A 24439-nucleotide genomic window follows, 5' to 3' on the forward strand; every position below is an offset into this window, starting at 1 on the left:
GACTTGTTCGGTCAGCCTTGGGACCAGACCCTCCTCATTGACTCGGTTTATCGAGGAGTTTAGGCAGAAGTGAGGACTGCAAGATGCTGGAAACCAGAGTTTAAATCCTATTCCCGAAGAAGAGCTTTTGCCCGAAACGTCGATTTTCCTGCTGCTAGGATGCTGCCTGACCTGCTGTGCTTTTCCAGCACCACTCTGATCTCAACTTATCGAGGAGTTTGCTTGCTTCGACTCTTTACCTAACTTCATTGTATATTGCGTGCAGAAATTGGTGTACCAAAATCAGAGGTTATTTTCATAATAAATTGCCTCTCAGAAAATCCAGTAATAGTACATCGTATTCCAAATGACTTAGACAAGTCTCTAACTCCTTGAAGGTTAGCTCACGTTGAGATGGTATTTCGGAGGTTGGTTTGGGTGGGCAGGAGGTCTATTTTGTAGTTAATGGGAAAGACCCTATTCCATGGTAACCGATCATTCATTGAGGGATATGTCTTGCTGCAGAAACAGAATCTTATCGGGAAATCTGTTTCGCAATTCACTACGTTCTAAGCAGTTTTACCTCAGGTTGCCAGTAAGTGCTCAAACAACAGTCCAAATCTCCAAGGCAGTAACCTGCAACAGCGAAATGCATTTTTTAAAGGAAGGAAGTCAGAATAGCAATCTCTCTAGAAAAGAAAGCGCGAACTCGTTGCTAATTTGGCCTTTTATATGGGAAGGTGTGTGTTTGGGGAGCGGGGGAAGCCACAAGAAAGCACCGATTTTTTTAGTGTGTGGTGGAGTCCTCCTTCAAATGCACCAGGATAAACAAATGGCAGGCACTTGCTATACAAATCTGGGCCACTATACCGAAACCTGACGTAAACTCCAAATACTCTTTCAGCCTTATTCCAGGACAGTCGCGTCGCCTATTCCTTGCATTACAACCGGGATTAAGCCTCCGAAGTCATTAACTCACTTATACTTGCGCGCGACCCATTCTCAAAAACCTAGCAATCTCTAATAAATCCAGCTCTTACAAAAAAAAGGGAGTGCGATATAGTGAGTATAATAATGCAGATACATTTGTGGCATTAAAGTTGAAATCAATACATTCGGAGAAAGTGAGGACTGCAGATGCTGGAGATCAGAGCTGAAAATGTGTTGCTGGAAAAGCGCAGCAGGTCAGGCAGCATCCAGGGAACGGGAGAATCGACGTTTCGGGCATGAGCCCTTCTTCCTGAAACGTCGGTTCTCCAGCTCCTTGGATGCTGCCTGACCTGCTGCGCTTTTCCAGTAATATATTTTCAGATCAATACATTCGGCTCAACTCTGAGATAATCATTGTCCAATTCAGCAGAGTTCATGATCTCTCTATTCGCTATCAGGCGTTATCAGCTCAGTCACTGCCCTGTTTGAGTACGATGTGTGAGGTGATTGGGGACCTAAATGAGCATTTCTGCACGCCGCAGCCTGCAAACTGAAAGGTATTTCGGTATTGTTAGGTTCCAGTGGGCGGATGTGACTGGAATTGGAAGCACGACATTTGACAAAGTGTTTGACAGAAAAGCAGTCGAAGGACTCTTATTTAATTTCTGAAAATATGAAACTTCGAACAGGGAAATTTTTCATAAAAAGAAACCAAGTGCTGTTGATTTCTGTTGAATTCTCACCCGCCACATCGACAAGATGAGTTGTCAAGGGGACGAGACGATGGGTGAAATTTGGCAAAAGTGAGGACTGCAGATGCTGGAAACCAGAGTTTAGATCAGAGTGGTGCTGGAAAAACACAGCAGGTCAGGCAGCATTCGAGGAGCAGGAAAATCGACGTTTCGGGCAAAAACCCTTCATCAGGAATGGAGCCTCTCGGGTGGAGAGATAGCCTTCATTTCTGATGAAGGGCTTTTGCCCGAAACGTCGATTTTCCTGCTCCCCGATTGGTGAATTTGGTTGATTTTAGAGTGTGCGAACACGTTCAAAATATGAATCACTAATGATTTAACCTCAATCACGTCTACAACGAGTGGCAAATTAAACCCATACCGTACATGTTTTGATTTCTGCAATATCGAGGGCACTTATATGCAAATCTAATCTGCCCTAGTGTGTCCAGAGGAGATCAATTCGGTATTGAGTTTTGTCATTTCAGTTGGGACTGTAGTAATGTAAAGAAACCATTCCTTGGCTCGCCGTTCCCGCTTTCAACCACGCCCTCGGGATTTACCATTCAAAGGTCCTCATTATTCCAATAGATTAGATAACTTTTATATTTTCATGACTTCTGTCAGGGACTTATTTTCCATTTTGAATGCTGTCATTGATACAATTCTTGCCTCTTGTATCTGGAAAGTAGCTTATGTAGCTTATAGCTACATAAATAGAACAACTATTAGAGCAGCCTCAGGCGACTGAGTGTGTACAGTAGGTAAAAACAATGACTGCAGATGCTGGAAACCAGATTTTGGATTAGTGGTACTGGAAGAGCACAGCAGTTCAGGCAGCATCCAACGAGCAGCAAAATTGACGTTTCGGGCAAAAGCCCTTCATCAGGAATAAAGGCAGAGAGTCTGAAGCCTGGAGAGATAAGCTAGAGGAGGCTGGGGGTGGGGAGAAAGTAGCATAGAGTACAACAGGTGAGTGGGGGAGGGGATGAAGGTGATAGGTCAGGGAGGAGGGTGGAGTGGATGGGTGAAAAAGAAGATAGGCAGGTAGGACAAGTCATGGGGACAGTGCTGAGCTGGAAGTTTGGAACTAGGGTGAGGTGGGGTGAGGGGAAATGAGGAAACTGTTGAAGTCCACATTGATGCCCTGGGGTTGAAGTGTTCCGAGGCGGAAGATGAGGCGTTCTTCCTCCAGGCGTCTGGTGGTGAGGGAGCGGCAGTGAAGGAGGTCCAGGACCTCCATGTCCTCGACAGAGTGGGAGGGGGAGTTGAAATGCTGGCCCACAGGGCGGTGTGGTTGATTGCTGCGGGTGTCCCAGAGATGTTCCCTAAAGCGCTCTGCTAGGAGGCGTCCAGTCTCCCCAATATAGAGGAGACCGCATCAGGAGCAACGGATGCAATAAATGATATTAGTGGATGCGCAGGTAAAACTTTGATGGATGTGGAAGGCTCCTTTAGGGCCTTGGATGGAGGTGAGGGAGGAGGTGTGGGTGCAGGTTTTGCAGTTCCTGCGGTGGCAGGGGAAAGTGCCAGGATGGGAGGGTGGGTTGTAGGGGGGTGTGGACCTGACCAGGTAGTCATGGAGGGAACGGTCTTTGCAGAAGGCGGAAACGGGTGGGGAGGGAAATATATCCCTGGTTGTGGGGTCTTTGGAGGTGGCGGACATGTTGGCGGATGATTTGGTTTATGCGAAGGTTGGTAGGGTGGAAGGTGAGCACCAGGGGCATTCTGTCCTTGTTACCGTTGGGGGGGGTCTGAGGGCGGAGATGCGTTGGAGGGCATCTTTAACCACGTGGGAAGGGAAATTGCGGTCTCTAAAGAAGGAGGCCATCTGGTGTGTTCTGTGGTGGAACTGGTCCTCCTGGGAGCAGATATGGTGGAGGCAGAGGAATTGGGAATACGGGATGGCATTTTTGCAAGAGGTAGGGTGGGAAGAGTTGTAATCCAGTGTAGAGTGTCTGCGTGGGTTTGCTCCGGGTGCTCCGGTTTCCTCCCACAGTCCAAAGATGTGCAAGTTAGGTGAATTGGCCATGCTAAATTGCCCATAGTGTTAGGTGCAGGGTCTGGGTGGGTTACTCTTAGGTGTGGACTTGTTGGGCTGAAGGGCCTGTTTCCATACTGTAGCAAATCTAATCTAAAATGATGTCTGGGTCAGCTTGCCCATTTTGAAAGAAATTCTGGTGACATAATGACCAATATCAACAGTTTACTTCCATTGGGTTCTGAAGTTTGACCTCTTTATGAATTCAATCACATTGTGTTTGATTATTTCCTTTCATGGAACTCTAACATAGAATATTAGGATGCAGAAAGGCCTTATTAAAACTTTTATTTGGAAAACATTTGGATCATAATTTAGACATTCAATTTCTTTGTTGTGGAACAGTTCAGGCAAACCCAATTTCTTTAAACCTTAAGTTGGGCTTTTCCAATTCTATTGTCATCAAACTCAAAAAGTGTACAAAGTTAAAAATCATACAACACCAGGTTATAGTACAACAGGTTTAATTGGAATCACTAGCTTTCAGGGGGCTGCTCCTTCATCAGGTGGTTGTCACCTGATGAGCAGCACTGGGAAAGCTAGTGCTTCCAATTAAACCTGTTGCACTATAACCTGGTGTTGTGTGACTTTTAACCTTGTACAAGGTTAACACCAGCATTTCCAAATCAAAAACTGTATTTACACAAGTGACACAGTTTTGATCATGCAAACAAATATGCATTCTACCTTAAATGTCTCAATGTATGCACATAAGCATGAATTTGTATGCCCTTAAGGTCTTATGATGGAGTTCAAATTTAGCTTCTCTACTTTTACAGAGGTATTGCTTTAAATGCAGCAAGTAAGAATGGGAACAGGCATCCTGGACTGATATACACCATACTAGTGAAAACTTGATAGTGAGTTTTCCTCCAGTGCTGCTAACTACCATTAAGTTTGACTTAATACTGGTTTATCTGCCTTTCCGTGTGTGCAATAGAAATAACAATAATCCTATGAAGACAAGTGCCTGCACTTGGGGCTCATTCCCCAACCATAGCCTCATGAAAATTTTGTCTTACAGGTATATTGATTTCTGCATAAATGTAAATCTTTTCCTTAGGTGTATAAGTTTATGTACATAGGTGCCACTTTTATTCACTTGTGGGATGTGGACATCGCTGGCTAGCAACCAGTTATTGCCTGTCCCTTATTGCCCTTGAGAAGGGGTTGGTGAGCTGCCTTCTTGAACTGTTGCACTCCCTGTGCTATAGGTTGACCCACAATGTCCTTAGGGAGGAATTCTAGCAACAGTGAAGTAATGGCTGTTTATTTTCAATTCAGAATGGTGAGTGGCTTGGACGGGAACTTGCAGATGGTGGTGTTTCCAAGTATCTGTTCCCCTTGCCCTTCTGTATGATAGTGGTTTTGGGTTTGGAAGATGCTGTCTAGGTATTTTTGATGAATTCCTACAGTGCACAGATAGTTACACACTGCAACTACTGAGCATCAGTTGTAGGTGAAATGGGTGCTTGTGGATGTGAAGCTAATCAAGCAGGTTGCTTTGTCCTGGATGGTGTCAAGCTTACGGAATGTTGTTAGAGCTGAATCCATGCAGGAAAATAAGGAGTATTACATCACACTCCTGACTTGTGTCTTGTAAGTGGTGGACAGGCTTTGCGGAGTCAGGAAGTGAGTTACTCATCGCTGTGTTCCTAGCCTCTGAGCTCTTCTTGTAGCCGCTGTATTTATATGGCAGTTTAGTTTCTCTTCAATGGTAACCTCCAGGTAGTTGACAGTGGAGGATTCAGCAATGGTAATCATTGAATGTCAGGGGGGAATGTTTACATTGTCTCTTACTGGAGGTGGTCATTACCTGGCATTTGTGTAGCATGAATGTAACTTGCCATTTGTCAGCCCATGCCTGGATGTTGTAAGATATTGATGCATTTGAACATAGACTGCTTCAGTATCTGAGGAGTCAAGAATGGTACAGTCACTGGCAAACATCCCCACCTATCATAGAGTGATAGACTCATACAGAATGGAAACAGACCCTTCGGTCCAACCAGTCCATGCCAACCATAATTCTAAACTAAAGTAGTCTCACCTGCCTGATCCTGGCCAATATCCCTCTAAACCTTTCCTATTCATGTACTTATCCAAATATCTTTTAAACATTATAATTGTACCCACATCCACCATTTCCTCAGGAAGTTCATTCCACACACGAACCAGCCTCGGGGTTAAAAAATTGCTCCTCATGCTTATGATGGAGAGACGCTTGTTGATGCAGCAACTGAGAATGGTTGGGCCTAGGACACCACCTTGAGAAGCTCTGTAATTCTGGTATTAGCTCATCACTAATTATGGAAGGACATGGAGCTGTGAAACTGAACAGTTAATTTCAGATTTCTCTGAAATCAGCTCCTTGAATAACTATTTAAAAATCCATGTTTGCCAACAAGTTACTTGACCTGAGTGTTTACAGCAAGAATGTGAGAAACTGTATAGAAAACCAACAGATTACTAAATAAAAAGTGTCAACACTCCTTACCCGCAATGTATAAAACTCTTGAGCATCTAAGAATGAGTTGAGAGTGGGGTGCTGGAAATTTTCCTCATTTCCTCTCCCCCCACCTTATCCCAGTTCCAACTGCCAACTCGGCACCACCCTCATGACCTGTCCTACCTGCCCAATTTCCTTCCCACCTATTCACTCCACCCTCCCCTCTGACCTATCACCATTACCCCACCTCCATCTACTTATCGCACTCTCAGGTTCCTTGCCCCCAGCTCCACCCCCCTCCCATTTATTTCTCCACCCCCTCAGCTCATAAGCCTCATTCTTGATGAAGGGCTCTTGCCTAAAACGTCAATTCTCCTGCTCCTCGGATGCTGCCTGACCTGCTGAGCTATTCCAGCACCCCACTCTCGACTCTGCAGTTCTCACTTTCTTCTAGTTGATTTTAACCCACCTAAGAATGAGTCCATGCTTACCAATGAGCCAAAGCTAGCTCAGAGTTCCTTTTAAGTCAACATCGATGACACGTGGATTCATTACTTTAACATTTCATTGGAATACGTAAGTACATATTTCGCACTGATCTGATGAGAACAAGTACTTTCCAAAAAAGTGGACTAGTTTTAAGGGTGATGACTTAACATAAAAATAGAGCGCTGTATTCTTGTTAAGAATGTCATTGTCAGAATTGGATGAATCAGAATATGCAATTGGACATTTCAGTTGTATCACATAAAATTATCTAAAGACAATTAATACAGACAAGAAATTCTGTTGATGTGATAAAGACATTTTCCTCACAGGCAGTAAAACAAATGTCCTTAGTTTTCTGATTTTATGAAGCTCAGGTTGAAATCATAAGCATGACACAATGATCACATTCCATCACATGAATCAAATCAAGTCTGAGTCAATCTGTGCTTCAGAAGTATCCCTATATGGGCATGAAGATGTTTATACGTAAATGTCATTCTTCAGCATCATTATATTGGATGGCATTTCTACAGTAAACAATAGAGTTGCATGTTTCATCTGTGGATTATTTGCACTATTGAGAGTTTAATAAAGGATATGCAATGGACAGCTTTTAAATAGTCTGGCAAAGCTTTTAGACAGAGCTTGTCTGTAAAACATGGAGCAATAAAATTTACAGAAACCAGACAGCAAACTGTAGAGTGTCAAGTCAAACGGATCTGCAGTTTATCCTGGAACTGGCTGTTGTGTTCTTTAACATCTCAATGGGAAACATCATGATTTAATGTGAAAGATGAGTTTATCTGAACGTTAATAAAATTCTAGTCAAAATGCTCATAGATCTACATAATAACAAGAAAATGCAATAACACAGAAAACTTTTCATCAAGAATTGAAATCCCTTCCATGACAATTACAAATTAGACAGTTGTAAGCAGTATATTTATGGCATGGAGCGGGAACTGTTAAGAAGGAAAATAATCCATACATTTTCCAAATACATTCTTTAAAAAGTGTGTGTGGGAATTTAAATCATGTGGAATCAGTGAACTCAATGAATTGTGAAGGGGGACATTACAATTTTAATATTATCCAGTCTAGAAGTATATATAATTCTCTCAAAATTTACAGTCCAGGAGTAATACAATTGTATTCCACTTTAGGAAATGAGTTTTCAGTTTTAACCCTAACTTGTGAATTTTCAACCTCAGGCATCTACTTTATGGAAAATAGCAAAGAGAAGCCAAACTGACAAAGTCTATGGGAGAACAATTATGTTCTGAATTTAGTGTTTAAATATAGTAAGAGAAGATTTCCCCAGTACATAGTAAACAAAATTTATAATTTGTTTTGGAATTTTGCTGTAACTGTAATGTTGAGAGAATCTAACTCATTGTTAACATGAAGTAGAGAGTGTTTTACTTTGTACCTGGTCATGCAATATCTAATCACTTTTGCTAACACTAAAACTCAAAAGTAGAAACCATCACATCCTCAGGTGTAACATAACTCACCTTGCGACATGCAAAAAACAGTTCAAATTAATACTATTTATTTAATACTATAATTTTTTTTTCCTGTGTATAACCTGTCAATGCATCCTTTATGTCATGGAAAATTGGACGTTATCTGGTATTCCTGAAATAATATAGCTGCTTTTTAGGTTACTGCCTGAGTTGGCAGGGGTTTGACAGGGAGGAGGGTTGAACCTGATATAATGTTAATTAATTTGCTGTGTTCTGATACACAGTTCTGACAGAAAGAGAAGTCGGATACTTTGCAGAAAACGTAGCACATACTGGGATAGACAAATATGTTTTTTTAAAGAGTTGGTGCCTACTGTTTAATGATGTGTGAAAAAAAGTGACCACTTCATTTCTTTTATCTTTTGAAGCAATTAATAATACTTTCCAGGGGAAAGAACTCACATTGTTTCCCTTTCATCAATCAGGATTAGAGGTGGTAAAATGAAGAGGTTAAGGACAATGGAGTGTTGGGAGAGTTAAAATGAGCTGTGCAAAGTGCGGAGGTGAGACAGAAAACAAATTTTAGTTTGCAGCAATAGTTCATTAAAATTTGCTAAACTAAAAATCAGATTATTTAAACCACTGGAAAATCATGACAGGGTGCCGGCTAGCAATTTATAAATCATATATTGGAACATCTGTGATGCAAGCCGTCTGACTGAGTCATAGAAAATTGCTACTTAACTGACTCAACATGATAGATGATTCTTGCAAGAAATTCACCAGTTTGATCTGTGAAACTAGAAACAAAATAGAGATTGGCTGGATTTAGTCCAGCTGCTATTCTATCCACAAGATTTTCCCTATTAAATTTAGAGGCAAATATTCAGATTGCATTGCACAAAGGAGTAAAGGACATTTATTCACACAGAGAGACATTGCCAATACTCCCAACTCTAAAATAGGGAAATTTCTGGTGAGAGTAACAATCACCTTGTCCAAATAAAAGCAAAAAACTATGGAAGTCTGAAATAAAAGCAAAAATTGCTAGAGAAACTCAGCAGGTCTGCGGCACCAGTAGTGACAGAAACAGAGTTAATGTTTCTAATCAACAGCAATTGTTTCGAACAAATGTAATTGTTTGTCAAATGCAATGGTTTTTAAGAACTAATTTCAGGTGGAGATGGAATTGATTCTTAGAATATTGGCCTGGCTTCAGAAAAGGAAGATAATGTCAAGCAGCATTACATAAGGAGATTCTCCTAGTTGAACAACTGCCTTAACTATATCAATTCCTTGTTAATGGGGATCAAGCTGGAGTTTGTATGGAACAAAATTCTAATTCATGATGATGTTCCGTGAATTTAAGGGCTACTTTCTCCATTGCCATTGTCTCTAAGGTAGTGCTAGAAAATGACGGAAGATTTCACACCTGCCTACCAGACAAAGCATCTGGATGGATACATGGCAAAGAAGGGCTGAGAAAGATATGGGCCAAATGCTGGCAAATCTGACTAGATTAATTTAGAATATCTGGTTGGCATGGATAAATTGGGATGAAGGATCTGTTAGGAGGAGGAATGATCTGTTTCCATGCTGTACATCTCTATAACTCGATGACGATACTTTGCCCCTTTGCTGCCTCCAGATTACAGAGAGTGACAATACACAGAATTCCTGGACATCTAGTCTATTGATTTTAATTCCTGGATCCACCACTTGAAAGATGACAGTAATGGAGGAAGGGTTTTATATAGTGTATACCCACACAGCTCTTCCCCAATAGCATCGGAGTCGAAAAGTATGGTGCTGGAAAAGCACAGCCGGTCAGGCAGCATCCGAAGAGCAGGAGAGTCGACGTTTTGAATGAGGCTAAAGGGGGCTGAGAGATAAATGGGAGGGAGTGGGGCGAGGAATGCAATAGGTAGATGAAGGTGAGGGGGGGTGATGGTGATAGGTCAGAGAGGAGGGTGGAGTGGATAGGTGGGAAGGAAGATGGACAGATAGGACAATCCAAGAAGGCGGTGCTGAGTTGGAAAGTTGGAACCGGGATAAGGTGGGGGGACTGGAAACGAGGAAACTGGTGAATTCAACTTTGATCCCGTGTGGTTGGAGGGTCTGAATGCGGAAAATGAGGCGTTCATCCTCCAGGCGTCGGGTAGACAGAGGTTAGTGGTGTTGGCGGACTTGCATGTCCTTGGCAGACTGGGAGGGGGAGTTAAAGTGTTCGGCCACAGGGCGGTGGGGTTGTTTAGTGCATGTGTCCCAGAGATGTTCTCTGAAACACAAGCCCTGGGCCTCCTCCACCGCCAAACCCTAGCCACCCGATGCCTGTAGGAAGAACACCTCATTTTGTGCCTTGCAACCCTCCAACCACACGGGATCAATGTTGATTTCACCAGTTTCCTCGGTTCCCCTCCCCCACCTTATCCCAGATCCAATCTTCAACTCGGCACCACCCTCTTGGACTGTCCTACCTATTCATCTTCCTTCCCACCTATCTGCCCCACCCTCCTCTCCAACTTATCACCATCACCGCCCCGACCTTCATCTACCTATCGCATTCTCATCTACCTTGCCCCCAGCCCAACTCCACCCCTCCATTTATCTGTCAGCCCCTTGGGCCACTCCCTCAATCCTGATGAAGAGCTCATGCTTGAAACATCAACTTTCCCATTCCTCGGATGCTGCCTGACCAACTGTGCTTTTCCAGCACCACACATTTTGATCTGATCTCCAGCATCTGCAGTCCTCACTTTCCCCAATGGCATGCCTGTTGAAAAGCTAGGTCTCAACCATGGCCATGGTTTGAACATATCTTTTAATCTCCAGGGCACGTCTGCTATTTGTGCCCCATTTCTGTCTCACCTGCCACCACAACAATGCCCTCTCAGAAACATTCATAGAATTTACCTCTTCATCATTTGATGGTTATGATATTTTTGGACCCCATTTTATATTCCAAATAGCTCTTCACTTTGGACAAGGTATATTATGGCAGAGATCCATTGGTGGGGTATTATGCTGGCAGATTTGTAACGAGATGATTTTGGCTCATTAATGTCCTTCAGGGAAGGAAATCTGCCATCCTGACTTCGTCTGGCCTATGTGACTGCAGACCCACAGCAATGTGGTTGACCTTCAACTGTCCTCTGAAATGGTCCAGCAAGTCACTCAGTTGTATCAATTACTATGAAGTCTCAAGAAAGAAATTAAACTAGATGAACCACCCTGAATTGACCAAGACACTAGAGTAGACAATAGCACAAATAGCCCTGTCGACCTTGCAAAGTCCTCCTTATGAACATCTGGGAGCTAGTGCCAAAATTGGGAGAGCTGTTTCACAGACTAGCCAAGCAACAACCTGGTATAGTTATAATTATGGAGTCAGACCTTACAGACAATGTCGCAGACACACCAACCCTATCCCTGGATATGTCCTGTCTCACCGGCAGGACAGACCAGGCAGAGGTGGCGGCACAATAATATTCAGTCAGAGTTCTGGGCATCCTTAACATTAACTCCTGACACCATGAAGTCTCATGGCTTCAGGTTAAACATGGACATGAAAATCTACTGCTGATTACCATGTACTCCTCCTTGCTGAACAATATTTGGAAGAAGCACTGACAGAAAATGTACTCTGGAGGGAAGGATTTTAATGTCTACCCTGTATTGGCAGCAATACTACTGATCAAGCCGATAGGGTCCTAAAGGACATAGGTGTTAGACTGGATCTGCAGCAGGTGGTGAGGGGACCAACAAGAGGAAAAACATGCTCAACCTTATCGTTCCCAACTTGCTAGCTGCAGATGCATCCGTCCATGACACTATTGGTAAGAGTCACCACCTCAGAGTCCTTGTGGAGACAAAGTCCCACCTTCATATTGAGGATACGCTCTATCATGTTGTGTGGCACTTCAGACAGATCTAGTAACTCAAGTTTGGGCGTGCATGAGGTGCTGTAGACCATCAACAGCAGCAGAGTTTTACTCCAGTCCAATCTGCAACCTCATGGCCTGGCATATCCCCCACATAACCATCATTATTAAGCCAGGGGATTAACCCTGGTTTATTGGAGAGTGCAGGAGGATATTGCAGGAACAACACCAGGCATAATTAAAAATAAGGTGTCAACCTGGTGAAGCTACCAAAAACAACTTGCATGCCAAACACCATAAGCAGAAAGTGATAGACAGAGCTAAGCAATCCCACAATCAACAGATCAGATCTAAGCTCTGCAGTCGTGCCACATTCAATTGGAAATGTGGTGAACAATTAAACAGCTCGCTAGGGAAGGAGACCCTACAAATATCCCCATTCTCAATGTATCAGTGCAAAAGGTAAGGCTAAAGCATTCACAGCAATCTTCAGTCAGATGTACCAAGTGGATGATCCATCTTGGCCTCCTTCAGTGGTCCTGAGCATCAAAGGTACCAGCCTTCAGTCAATTCAATTCACTCCATGTGATATCAAGAAATGGTTGAAGCACTGGATACTTCAAAGATAACATTCCAGCAATAGTACTGAAGACTTGTGCTCCAGAACATGTTGCTGCTGAAGTCAAACTGTTCCAGTACATTTACAAACTGGCTTGTATCCAACCATGTGGAAAATTGCCTGGGTATGTTCTATACAGAGAAAGGAAGACAAATCCAACATTGACAGCCCATCAGTCTACTATCAATCATTAGTAATGTGATGGAAGAAGGGCAGGATTTACATATTCAGTGGTAGGGCCTTGGGAAGTGCTGTTAACCCAAGTGACCTGGGGGTGCAGGTACATAGTTCCTTGAAGGTGGCATTATAGGTAGACAGGGTGGTGAAGAAGGCTTTTGGCAAATTTGCCTTCATCAGTCAGAGCATTGGGTACAGGAGGTGGGATGTCATATTACGGATGTCCAAGGCATTTATAAGGCTACATTTGGAGTACTGCATACAAATCTGGTTGCCCTGTGAGAGGAAGGATGTTATTAAACTGGAAAAGGTGCAAAAATGATTTACAGGGATCTAACCAAGACTGGAGAGTTTGAGTTATAAGGAGAGGCTGGGATTTTATTCCCTGGAGCGAAGGAGGGTGAGTACTGACCTCACAGAGGTTTACAAAATGCTTAGGGGCGTAGATAAAGTGAGTAGCCAAGGTCTTTTCCCCAAGATAAGTGAGTCCAAAACTAGAGAGTATAGGTTTAAGATGATAGAGGAAGATTTAAAAGGGACCTCAGAGGCAAGCTATTCACACATAGGGTCGTGCACATATAGAATGAGCTGCTAGAGAAAGGGAATGAGGTGAGTGGAGTTATAGAGTCATAGAGATGTACAACACGGAAACAGACCATTTGCTCCAACTCGTCCATGCCAACCAGATATCCTAACCTAATCTAGTCCCACCTGCTGACGCCTAGCCCATATCCCTCGAAACCCTTCCTATTCACATATCCATCCAGATGCCTTTTAAATGTTGCAATTGTACCAGCCTCCACCATTTCCTCTGGCAGCTCATTCCATACACGTACCACCCTCTGCGTGAAAACATTGCCCTTGGATCCCTTTTATATCTTTCCCCTCTCACCCTAAACCTATGCCCTCTAGTTTTGGACTCCCCAACCCCAGGGAAAAGACCTTGTCTATTTACCGTGTCAGTGCCCCTCATGATTTTATAAACCTCCATAAGGTCACTCCTCAGCCTCTGACATTCCAGGGGAAAACAGCCCTAGCCTATTCAACCTCTCCCTATATCTCAAACCCTCCAGCCCTGGCAACATCCTTGTAAATCTTTTCTGAACCCTTTCAAGTTTCACAACATCCTTCCTATAGGAGGGAGACCAGAATTGCACACAATATTCCAAATGTGGCCTAATCAATGTCCTGTGCAGCTGCAACATGACCTTTCAACTCCTATACTCAATGCTCTGACCAATAAAGGAAAGCATACCAAACACCTTCTTCACTATCTTATCTATCTGTGACTCCACTTTCAAGGAGCTATGAACATGTACTCCAAGGTCTCTTTGTTTAGCAACATTCCCATTAAGTGTATAAGTCGTGCTCTGATTTGCCTTTCCAAAATGTAGCACCTCACATTTATCTAAATTAAACTCCATCTGCCACTCCTCAGGCCATTGGCCCATCTGATCAAAATCCCATTGTAATCTGAGGTAACCTTCTTCACTGTCCACTACATATACAATCTTTGTGTCATCTGAAAACTTACTAACTATACCTCCAATGTTCACATCCAATTCATTTATATAAATTACAAAAAGCAGTGGACCGAGTACCAATTCTTCTGGCACACCATTGGTCACAGACCTCCAGTCTGAAAGGCAACCCTCCACCACCACCCTCTGCCTTCTACCTTTGAACCAGTTCTGCACCCAAATGGCTCGTTCTCCCTGTATTTCATGAGATCTAACCTTGCTAACTAATCTACAATGAGGAACATTGTCAAACGCATTACAGATGTCCACATAGATCACATACACTACTCCGCCCTCATCAATCCTCTTTGTTACTTCTTCAAAAAACTCAATCAAGTCAGTGAGACATGATTTCTCATACACAAAGCCATGTTGACTATCCCTAATCAGTCCTTCCCTTTCCAAATACATGTAAATCCTGTCTCTCAGGATTCTCGCCAACAATTTGCCCACCACTGAGGTCAGGCTCACCGGCCTATAGTTTCCTGGCTTTTCCTTACCACTTTTCTTAAACAATGGTACCACATTAGCAAGCCTCCAATCTTCCGGTACCTCACTTGTGACTATTGATGATACAAGTATCTCAGTGAGGGGCCCAGCAATCATTTCCTTAGCTTCCCACAGAGTTCTTTGGTACACCTGAACAGGTCCTGGGAATTTATCCATCTACATGCATTTCAAGACATCTAGCACCTCCTCCTCTGTAATATGGACATTTTTAAGGTGTCACCATCTATTTCTCCACATTCTATATCTTCCATGTCATTCTCCACAGTAAACGCTGATGAGAAATACTCGTTTTGGGTCAAACAATCTGTTTCCGTACTGTATGAATGTTATGGCTGTATATCATCAGAAGTGCTATTAAGCAGCACCTGCTCAGCAATAACCTGCTCAGTTACACCCAGTTTGTGTTCCACCAGGGCCCCTCAGTTCCAGACCTCATTATAGATAAGCTGGAGGCTGGAAGCATACAGCAAGCCAGAAAGCATCAGGAGGTGGAGAAGTCGATGTTTTGGGTGTAACCCCTCCTCAGGATTGGGGCGGGTATAGGGATTGATGGGGAGCAGGGTGGTGAAGTGGGGTACAACCTGGTTGGTCAATGGGAGGAATGAATCCGATTGGTGGCAGGGAGGAGGGGAAGGGATGGGGAGGGGCTGAGAAGGGTGTCAGGGGATGAAAAGGGAGGTTGTTTGAAATTGGAGAACTCAATGTTGAGTCCTCCGGGCTGCCGGCTTCCCAGGAGAAACATGAGGTTGTTGTTCCTCCAATTTGTGGTTTGGTTCATTGTGGCAATGGAGGAGCCCAAGAATGGTCATGTCGGAAAGGGAGGGGTAAGGAGCGGTGACCAGGAGGTCCAGTTGGCCTATGGGCCCGGCTGAGATGCTCGGCGAACCGTTCCCTAAGTTTATGTTTGGTCTCCCCAGTGTAGAGAAGACCACATCGGGAGCACTTGATGCAGTAAACTAGGTTGGAAGAGAGGCAGGTGAACCTCTGTCTCTCCTGAAAGGGCATTGAGGTGGGGCAGAGGGGGACGCATGTGAGCCCTTTCCTGAGGACAGACCATTCAGCCCCAGAGAGTTTGAGGTTTTGGGGATAGTGAATATGTCGAAATGCTTGGGTGTGGGGTTTTGGGCATTCATGAGGTGGCTGATGGAGGGGAGCGGGGAAGGGTGATGCCATATGATGGGTGAGGGTTGGATGTGGTGTGGTGGTGGGGTGGGGTTTGAGGTGGGGTTGGAGGCGTACAAATGTGAGTCCTTTCCTGAGGACAGACCGTTCAGCCTCAGAGACTTCTCCTGCCTCCAACCTTCCTCCTCCACTTGGTCACCCCTCACTGGCCTCGTACCTGCCCTAGACCTCTTCATTGCAAACTGCCAACGTGACGTCGGCCGCCTCAATTTCTCCATTCCCCTCACTAACTCCAATCTCACCCCTTCTGAACATGCAGCACTCCACTCTCTCCGCACCAACCCACAGTTCACCATCAAACCTACTAACAAAGGCAGGATGGTAGTAATCTGGAGAACAGACCTCTATGTTGCAGATGCCAAACACCAACTGTCCGACACCACGTCCTACTTCTCACTTGCCCGCAACCCATCATGCCAAAATCACTCGCACTGTCTGTGCCCTCCAGCCCCGCACAGCCCATTTCTACCTGTTTCTACCAAAATCCACAAGCCCAAGTACTCTGGCCAACACATTGTCTATTGTCTCCGCATGGTCCTGCCCTACCAAACGTATCTCGTCCTACCTCGGCTCCATTAAGATGAGACTTTGTCTCCACAAGGAATGTGGAGTGGTCATTCCTACCAATATGAACATGGAGGCATACTTCTGCAACAGATACATTAGTAAGGGCAAGGTCAAATAGAATTTCCCCTGTTAACTCCCTCATTGCCTGCTACAAAGTCAGACTTGCAGCTATGTCTTTCAGCACTCAAATAGCCCATTTAGTTAATGGTGCATCCAAACCACTTTTGAAGCAAAATGTTGAAGTCACCCACTCATGATACATTCTTCGGTCTTATCACCTGCAGTTCCTCCAAATATACCCAACATTGAGGGATTTTAATTCTCAGCTGCTAAGGGTTAGAAGGTAGTAACCAGCAGGTTTCATTGCTCATAATAGATCTGATGCCATGAAACTTCTAGGAGTCCGGAGTCAATTTTGAGGGGTCCACAATCAACTTCCTCCCAACTGTATGCCATTGTACCTCCAGCTCTGGTAGTATGCCCTGCTAAACGGACAGATGTACCCAGGGATGGTGATGGTGATGGTGATGTCTGGCATATTGTGTATAAGATATGATTCTGTTCAGTTGCTCAACTGGTCTACACAGCAGGTCTCACAATTTTGGCACAGGCACCTAAAGATTGATAAGAAGGACTTAACATCAATAGGACGGCATTTGCTGTTGTTATTTCCAGCACTCAGTTTGGTGCTAAATGGCCCATCGTTTGTTACCTTTTTTTAGACATTATAGCAGCTTTTCACACAATAGTGAGGTTTGCACGACCAGTTAAAAATCAACCACATTGTCATGGATCTGGAGTCACATCCATCCTACACCGGGTAGGATGACTGAATTCATTCCCTAAAGAACATTAATGAACAAAATAATTTTTTTAAACAACAATCAACAGAGTGGTTCCATGGCCACCATTAGACTAACCTTATAGAAAATACTTTTAATCTTTTTTTTGTTAACTTAAATTTTCACCAACCACCAAGGTGGGATTCAAACTAGTGTCCTCAGTTTATTTGCTCTGGGGTCCAGATGACTGTCTCAGTAACATTATCTCGACACCACCACCTCCCCTCCAAAACATAAATTTACATTTATAGAAATTAATATGTATGATAAGGTAGCTACTACAGAAACCTGTCTACAAGATGACAAAGACTTGGATGTAAATATCCAAAAGTTCAAAACGTTTTGGAAAGATATAATGAGGGCGGCACGGTGGCACGGTGGTTAGCACTGCTGCCTCACAGCACCAGAGACCCAGGTTCAATTCCCACCTCAGGCGACTGACTGTGTGGAGTTTGCACATTCTCCCCGTGTCTGCGTGGGTTTCCTCTGGGTGCTCCGGTTTCCTCCCACAGTCCAAAGATGTGCAGGTCAGGTGAATTGGCCATGCTAAATTGCCCATAGTGTTAGGTGAAGGGGTAAATGTATGGGTGGGTTGCACTTCGGAGGGTCGGTGTGGACTTGTTGGGTCGAAGGGCCTGTTTCCACACTGTAAGTAATCTAATTTAATATAACACTTGGACAAGATGGGTGTGTAGCTCTGGTGCTGGAAAAGCACAGCAGGTCAGGCAGCATCTGAGGACCAGGAGAATCAGCGTTTCGGGCATAAGCCCTTCATCGGGATACATTCCTGATGAAGGGCTTGTACCTGAAACATCAATTCTCCTGCTCCTCGGATGCTGCTTGACCTCCTGTGCTTTTCCAGCACCACACTCTCAACTTTGATCTCCTGCATCTGCAGTCCTCACTTTCTCCCGGGTGTGTAGACTTATTTATTAAGGATCACATTGGTATAATGGATAGGTAATCTTAGTGGAAATAAAAATGTATGATTAGTTTGGGTAGAAATCAAAAATTGGTAAAGATAAGAAACTGTTTGTTGTACTGTTGTATAGGCCACCCGGCAGTGACCATACTGTAGGCCAGAGTTATCTGGAGGGAATAATGGGGCTTGCAAAAAGGTATAGTGATAGTCAATGGTAATTTTAATCTGTATGTGATTGGATGAGATTGGCAAAGGTAGCCTGGATAATGAGTTTGTAGAGCGTTTTCAGGATAGTTTCTCATAGCAGCACTTCGAGAAGAAAGTGAGGGCTGCAGATGCTGTAGATAGATCAGAGTCGAGAGTCTGGTGCTAGAAAAGCACAGCAGGTCAGACAGCACCTGAGGAGCAGGAGAATCAATGTTTCAGGCATAAACCCTTCATCAGGAATGAGCATTTCTGATGAAGAGCTTATGCCTGAAACATCAATTCTCCTGCTCCTCAGATGCTGCCTGACCTGCTGTGCTTTTCCAGCACAGCACTCTCAGCACTTTCTAGACCCAACCACAGAGTATTCAAAACTAGATTTGATAATGTGAAATGAGACATGATTAATTACTAAACTCATAGTGAAGATGCTTCTAACAGCTATGATCAAAAAATGATTGAACGTGATCCAGTTGGTACAAAATTTGTCTTAGGGAAAATACTGAAATCTTTTATTTGGGAGGATATAATGGGAAATTTAGAAAACAAGATTTGTGAAAGAGAAATCAAGGTTGACTAAGTTATTGAAGTTTTCTGAAGAAGTAGGAAAAATATGGAAAAATGGTAGCTTAGTTTTATAGAAGGCATTTGACAAAGTGCAACACCAAATTTTACTAAGCAAAATAAGAGCTCTGCTATTCAGTACAACAAGTTAATATGCACAGAGAATTGATTAACTAACTGTAAATCAGGAGTAGGCATAAAAGGGTCATTCTTAGCCTATTGGAATATGGCAAGTGAACTGCTACTAGGATCAGTGCTAGGGCTTAACTATTTACAATTTATATTGCCAACTTAAAAGGAACTAAAAATATGATTGCAAACTTTCCAGAGGCAGGAAAGTTCATTGTGAAGAGAACATTAGGAGTCTGCAAAGGGATATTGACAAGTTAACCGAATGGGCAGCAATTTGGCAGATGGATATAATGTAAGGAAATGTATATTGTCCACTTTGGCAGGAAGAATACAAAGGTTGTGTATTATGGAAAAGAAGAGAGATTGCAGACCTCTGAGGTTATAGAGAGATCTGTGTGTCTTGATGCATGCGTCACATAAACTTAGTATTCAAGGAGAACAAGTGATTAAGAAGGCAAATGGGATTTTCTGGTTCAATGCAAGGGGAATGGAATAGGATGTTTTGCTACAGTTGTACAGGGTCCACATCTGGAGTACTGTGTACAGTTTTGGTCTTCCTGTTGAAGAAAGGATATTATTTCATTAGAAACAGTACAGAGAAACTTCCCTCAACTGATTCCTGAAAAGGTGTTCTGTGAGGAGAGTCGGGCAGGTTGGGCTTGTATCCATTGGAGTGTAAAAGAATGAGTGGTGTTCTTATTACAAACATTAGATTAGAACATTGGGTGCTGAAAGGAAGTTAACTCTTGTGTGAAAGAATAGAACCAGGAGACGCAATTTAGAGATTGAGGTGAAGCAAGATTCTTTTTCTCCAAGAGCTGTAAGTCATTGATATTCTTTTCCCCAGAGAGTGGTGGAGGCATGTTGGAATATTTTTAAAGAAAGTTAAACAGATTATTAAGTAACAAGGCAGTTAGGGGTTATTTGGAGTTAAGGACACAATCAAATCAGCACAATCTTGTTGAATGGCAAGCAGCACTGAGAGCCCAAATGGCTTGCTCTTGCTCTCAATTTATATATTTGTATGTAACTTGCAATCGGTGCGTAACAGGAATGCCTGTTTTCACCCTGTTTTTGATCCTGAAACAATACCGGCTCCTGAAAATGATGCTTCTCTGCTGTTCTGATTAATTTACTCCTATCTCAATTAAATTATTTAAATGGAATTTAAAAGTTGCCTCACCAGAAGTCCACACAGAAGTCTGGTTTCACTATGCTTCACCAAAGGCAATTAATTCTTGACTGGTAACCATGGCTATTTTGGAGCACAATTCTAAGAGAGAAAAGAAATCAATGTACGAATGAAAAAAACGCAATTCGTTGCTTATTGCATATCAGTTGAGGACACACTGTTTGAACCAAGAGTTAATATGTGCCGATAAAGCAGTCCAGCATTTTAATTTTGAGTTGTTGCATTCTTATTTTGAAGTCCTTCCTTTCTAATTGCCAAGAGGATTATTTGGAAACTGAAGCTACTCAACATTAACTTGGCTTTTTGTTTTCTTTTATACGTTTGGAATTTAGAACAGACTTTTATGGCGAACCTTTTTTCTAGCTTTAACTCAAGCCTGAAAGATGAAACAAAATTGCAACACTGGAGAGGAAATCCCAGAAAATCAGGGTCCTTTTTAGATTAGATTCCCTACAGTGTGGAAACAGACCCTTCAGCCCAAACCAACCCTCTAAAGAGCAACCCACCCAGACCCATTCCCCTACATTGAACCCAGGTCCCTGGCACCGGGCGGGGGGGGGGCGGCAGTGCTAGCCATTGTACCACCCTTGGCTTTTCTCGAGCAATCAGCCAAAAAATGATAAAACAAAATCATTCCTTTCGCATTTGAAATTTCACTTCATCCAGAGCTCTTTAACTCTACTTCTTAGTCCAGGGATTATTTTATTAGCTGGAATAACAGTTTAATTTTGTTGTATTTACAAGTTTCTGATATGTCAAAATCAAGCGATTAGTGAGCGTAAACATGCATTCCTTAGTGACAGAGTTCAGAAAATTGATAATAGGAAATAAAGAACTAGTAGAGATGTTAAATAAATATTTTAGGCTATATTATTGAGCCCTGCTAAGGGTGTGAATGGATGTGGAAAGGATCTAAAAATACTAGTCATCAATGTTGTTCTTGCTACCTATTATGTTCATGAGGGTGAGATTGTCTTTCTGTCAAATGTAGTGAAACTGGCAGTCTGAGGGATTTTCACAGGCATAGAGGAGCAGGGGACATAGCTGGGTATCCAACAGACCAAAAGGAAGGCAATAGCTAGCACTGGTGGATCATCACCCTCTGTAGAAACAGCAGAGCTCCAAGCATTAAGAGGACAATGTCAAGGACCAAAAGGCAAAAGGACACAGAGGTTGTACTCTCCACTTAGTATTTACCATCAGAGTAGTCGCTACCTGAAGATGACCGTGTCCTCAAGCCACAGCAGACTGCAAAACTCCAGACAGATTTTCACTGAGATCTGTGCCTTCGTCGCAGAAGAGTTGCCACCTTGCAGCAATGGTCACCATATTCTGTCTGTAGCTGTCAAAATCTCAGTGACCTTGAACTTTTTTGCTTCTGGTTCCTTGTACAGGTCAGCTGTGGAATTTGCTGCTACCTTGTGAATGGCTGAACATCACTGCATCCCAATGATCATGAATGCTATATGTCAGAGCTGGACGATGAAATAATTTCACCACAGACACAGCCTCACAGGAACGCGAGGCAGTGTGTTTTGCTGTGATTGCTGGATTATCATCAATGACACCCATTGGGGTCCCTAATGACCAGCCAGTGAGATCCATCAACCAAAAGACCTCCTGTTTCCTCAATGTTGAACTGGTCTATGATCACAACAAGAGCTTCCTTCATGAGTGTATTAATTCTCTTGGCAGATGTCATGATGTTTTGATCCGCCAGCAGTCCAGGTTGCCATAGATTTTCACTCCATTCCCCTAAAGCCTATGGATGGATTCCAAGGGACAGGGAGCTACGCCTTGAAGAGATGACTACTCACCTCTATATAGGAGCCCAGACAGAGTCGCAAAGGTAATGCAACCTGATCACTGGGGCCCTTAAGAGTGAAGTCCAAACTCTTGCTGGCTTTTCAACAGTTCACTTCGTCCTGCCCTGCCAGGACAAAGCTTCTCGCGTTCTTCCAGGTATCCTTGGATTAAAATTGCGTAGAAAAATTCAGACTGCTAATTTCACATTTGTTAATTCTCCAGAGACCCATCTGTTCTGACTTCCATACAGAAGCTGACTCTTCCAAGAATCCTGCTCTGAAAGTGGTAGCTTTTTTACCCTGAAGCATTGCTCCCTCACTCGCTCTCTGTTTGAGTCAAAGTTTGACAATGTGTATACAGAAAGACCAGCTGCCCCTCCTTTGTATCAGTGCATGACAACTGCAATCTGAAGAAGAGTCATTTTGGATTAAAAACATTAACCCAGTTTCTTTCTCCTCAGATATTGCCAGAGCTGCTGAGTTTCTACAGTATGTTCTGTTTATATTAATATGATAACAAGCACTTTTTTTCTGTCTGTTTCAGACTTGGCTTCTTTTCTCATGACAACCAAATCATAAGGATCTCTCAGTGAATGAGTTTTAATTGATCTCCATTTTGGAACATTCTGTTTTACCTTAAATTCAGCATAAAACCATTTGATAAAATCCAACATTCATAACACAAGAGAAAATATAATAGACCTCAGTAAGCCACTCAGTATTGTATTTGACTTGTGGTATCCACTGTTAGCCATTGCCACACAGTGTTCCCTTTATGGCCTCGGATAGTTTGTGATTGAGATCCATGTGGAGATTGTCCTCATCATGGAGGTGTCCATGGTGTCATCTCTAATGGTCGCTGCAATCATTTTAGGGTCAGCCTCCATTACTCAACTCTGCTGCAGAGGGGCTCCCACAGGCAGAAGAACCAAAGAAGCTGATGATGATGAAAATACCCTATGAGATTCAGTACCCTCATCCTCCTTTCTGATATTATAGAGTATTAGAGTCATAAAGATGTAGAGCACAAAAACAGACCATTCGGTCCAATCCGTCCATGACAACCGGATATCCCAACAAAATCTAATCCTATTTGCCAGTACCTGGCCCATATTCCTCCAAACGCTTCCTATTCATATACACATCCAGATGCATTTTAAATGTTGCAATTGTACTAACCTCCATCATTTCCTCTGGCAGCTTATTCCATACATGCACCACCCTCTGCTTGAAAAAGTTGCCCCTTAGGTCTCTTTTATATCTTTCCCTCTCACCCTAAATCTGCGCCCTCTAGTTCTAGACTTCCCCATCCTGGGGAAACGACTTTGTCTATTTATCCTATCCATACTCCTCATGATTTTATAAACCTCTATAAGGTCACCTGCAGCCTCCAAAACAGCCCCAGCTTATTCAGCCTCTCCCTGTAGCTCAAATCCTCCAACTCTAGCAACATCCTTGTGAATCTTTTCTGAACCCTTTCAAGTTTCACAACATCTTTCCAATAAGAAGGAGACCAGAACTGCATGCAGTATCCCAAAAGTGGCCTAACCAGCATCCTATGCAGCTGCAACATGACCTCCCAACTCCTATACTCAATGTTCTGACCAATAAAGGAAAGCATACCAAATGCCTTCTTCACTATCCTATATACCCGCAACTCTACTTTCAAGGAGCTATGAACCTGCACTCCAACATCTCTTTGTTCAGCAACACTCCCCAGGGCCTTACCATTAAGTGTATTAGTCCTGCTAAGGTTTGCTTTCCCAAAATGCAGCACCTCACTTTTACCTAAATTAAACTCCATTTGCCACTCCTCAGCCCATTCGCCCATCAAGATCTCGTTGTGTTCTGAGGTAACCTTTTTTGCCATCCACTACATGTATACTTTTGGTGTCATCTGCAAACTTACTGACTATATGTCCTATGTTCACATCCAAATCATTTATATACATGACGAAAAGTAGTGGACCCAGCACCGATCCTTGTGACACTCCACTGGTCACAGGCCTCCAGTCTCAAAAGCAACCTCCAACACCGCTCTTTGTCTTCTACCTTTGAGCCAGTTCTGTATCCAAATGGCTATTTCTCCTCCCTGTATTCCATGAGATTTAACCTTGCTAACCAGTCTCCCATGGGGAACCTTGTTTAATGTCTTACTGAAGTCCACAAAGATCACGTCCACTGCTCTGCCCTCATCAATCCTCTTTGTTATCTATTCAAAAAACTCAGTCAAATTT

The 24439-nt window shown here is 43.1% G+C and overlaps 1 protein-coding gene across 5 annotated transcripts in view; it reads left to right on the plus strand.

Moving 5' to 3' along the window:
• htr4 (5-hydroxytryptamine receptor 4) overlaps window positions 1-24439 on the plus strand; it is a 199945-nt gene that overhangs the window by 1863 nt on the left and 173643 nt on the right. The window contains exon 1 of one of the 5 annotated variants that reach the window (XM_087995424.1): window positions 6639-6706. The exons of the other annotated variants lie outside the window; for them this stretch is intronic. The gene's annotated coding sequence lies outside the window, so the exon portion shown is untranslated. Of the gene's footprint in view, window positions 1-6638; window positions 6707-24439 lie in introns of those variants that run through there. 5 annotated transcript variants of the gene reach the window in all.

The sequence above is a fragment of the Chiloscyllium plagiosum genome, unplaced genomic scaffold (genome assembly GCF_037043375.1).
Source record: "Chiloscyllium plagiosum isolate Xiang-an unplaced genomic scaffold, Cpla_swu_hap1 HiC_scaffold_16, whole genome shotgun sequence".
NCBI lineage: Eukaryota > Metazoa > Chordata > Chondrichthyes > Orectolobiformes > Hemiscylliidae > Chiloscyllium > Chiloscyllium plagiosum.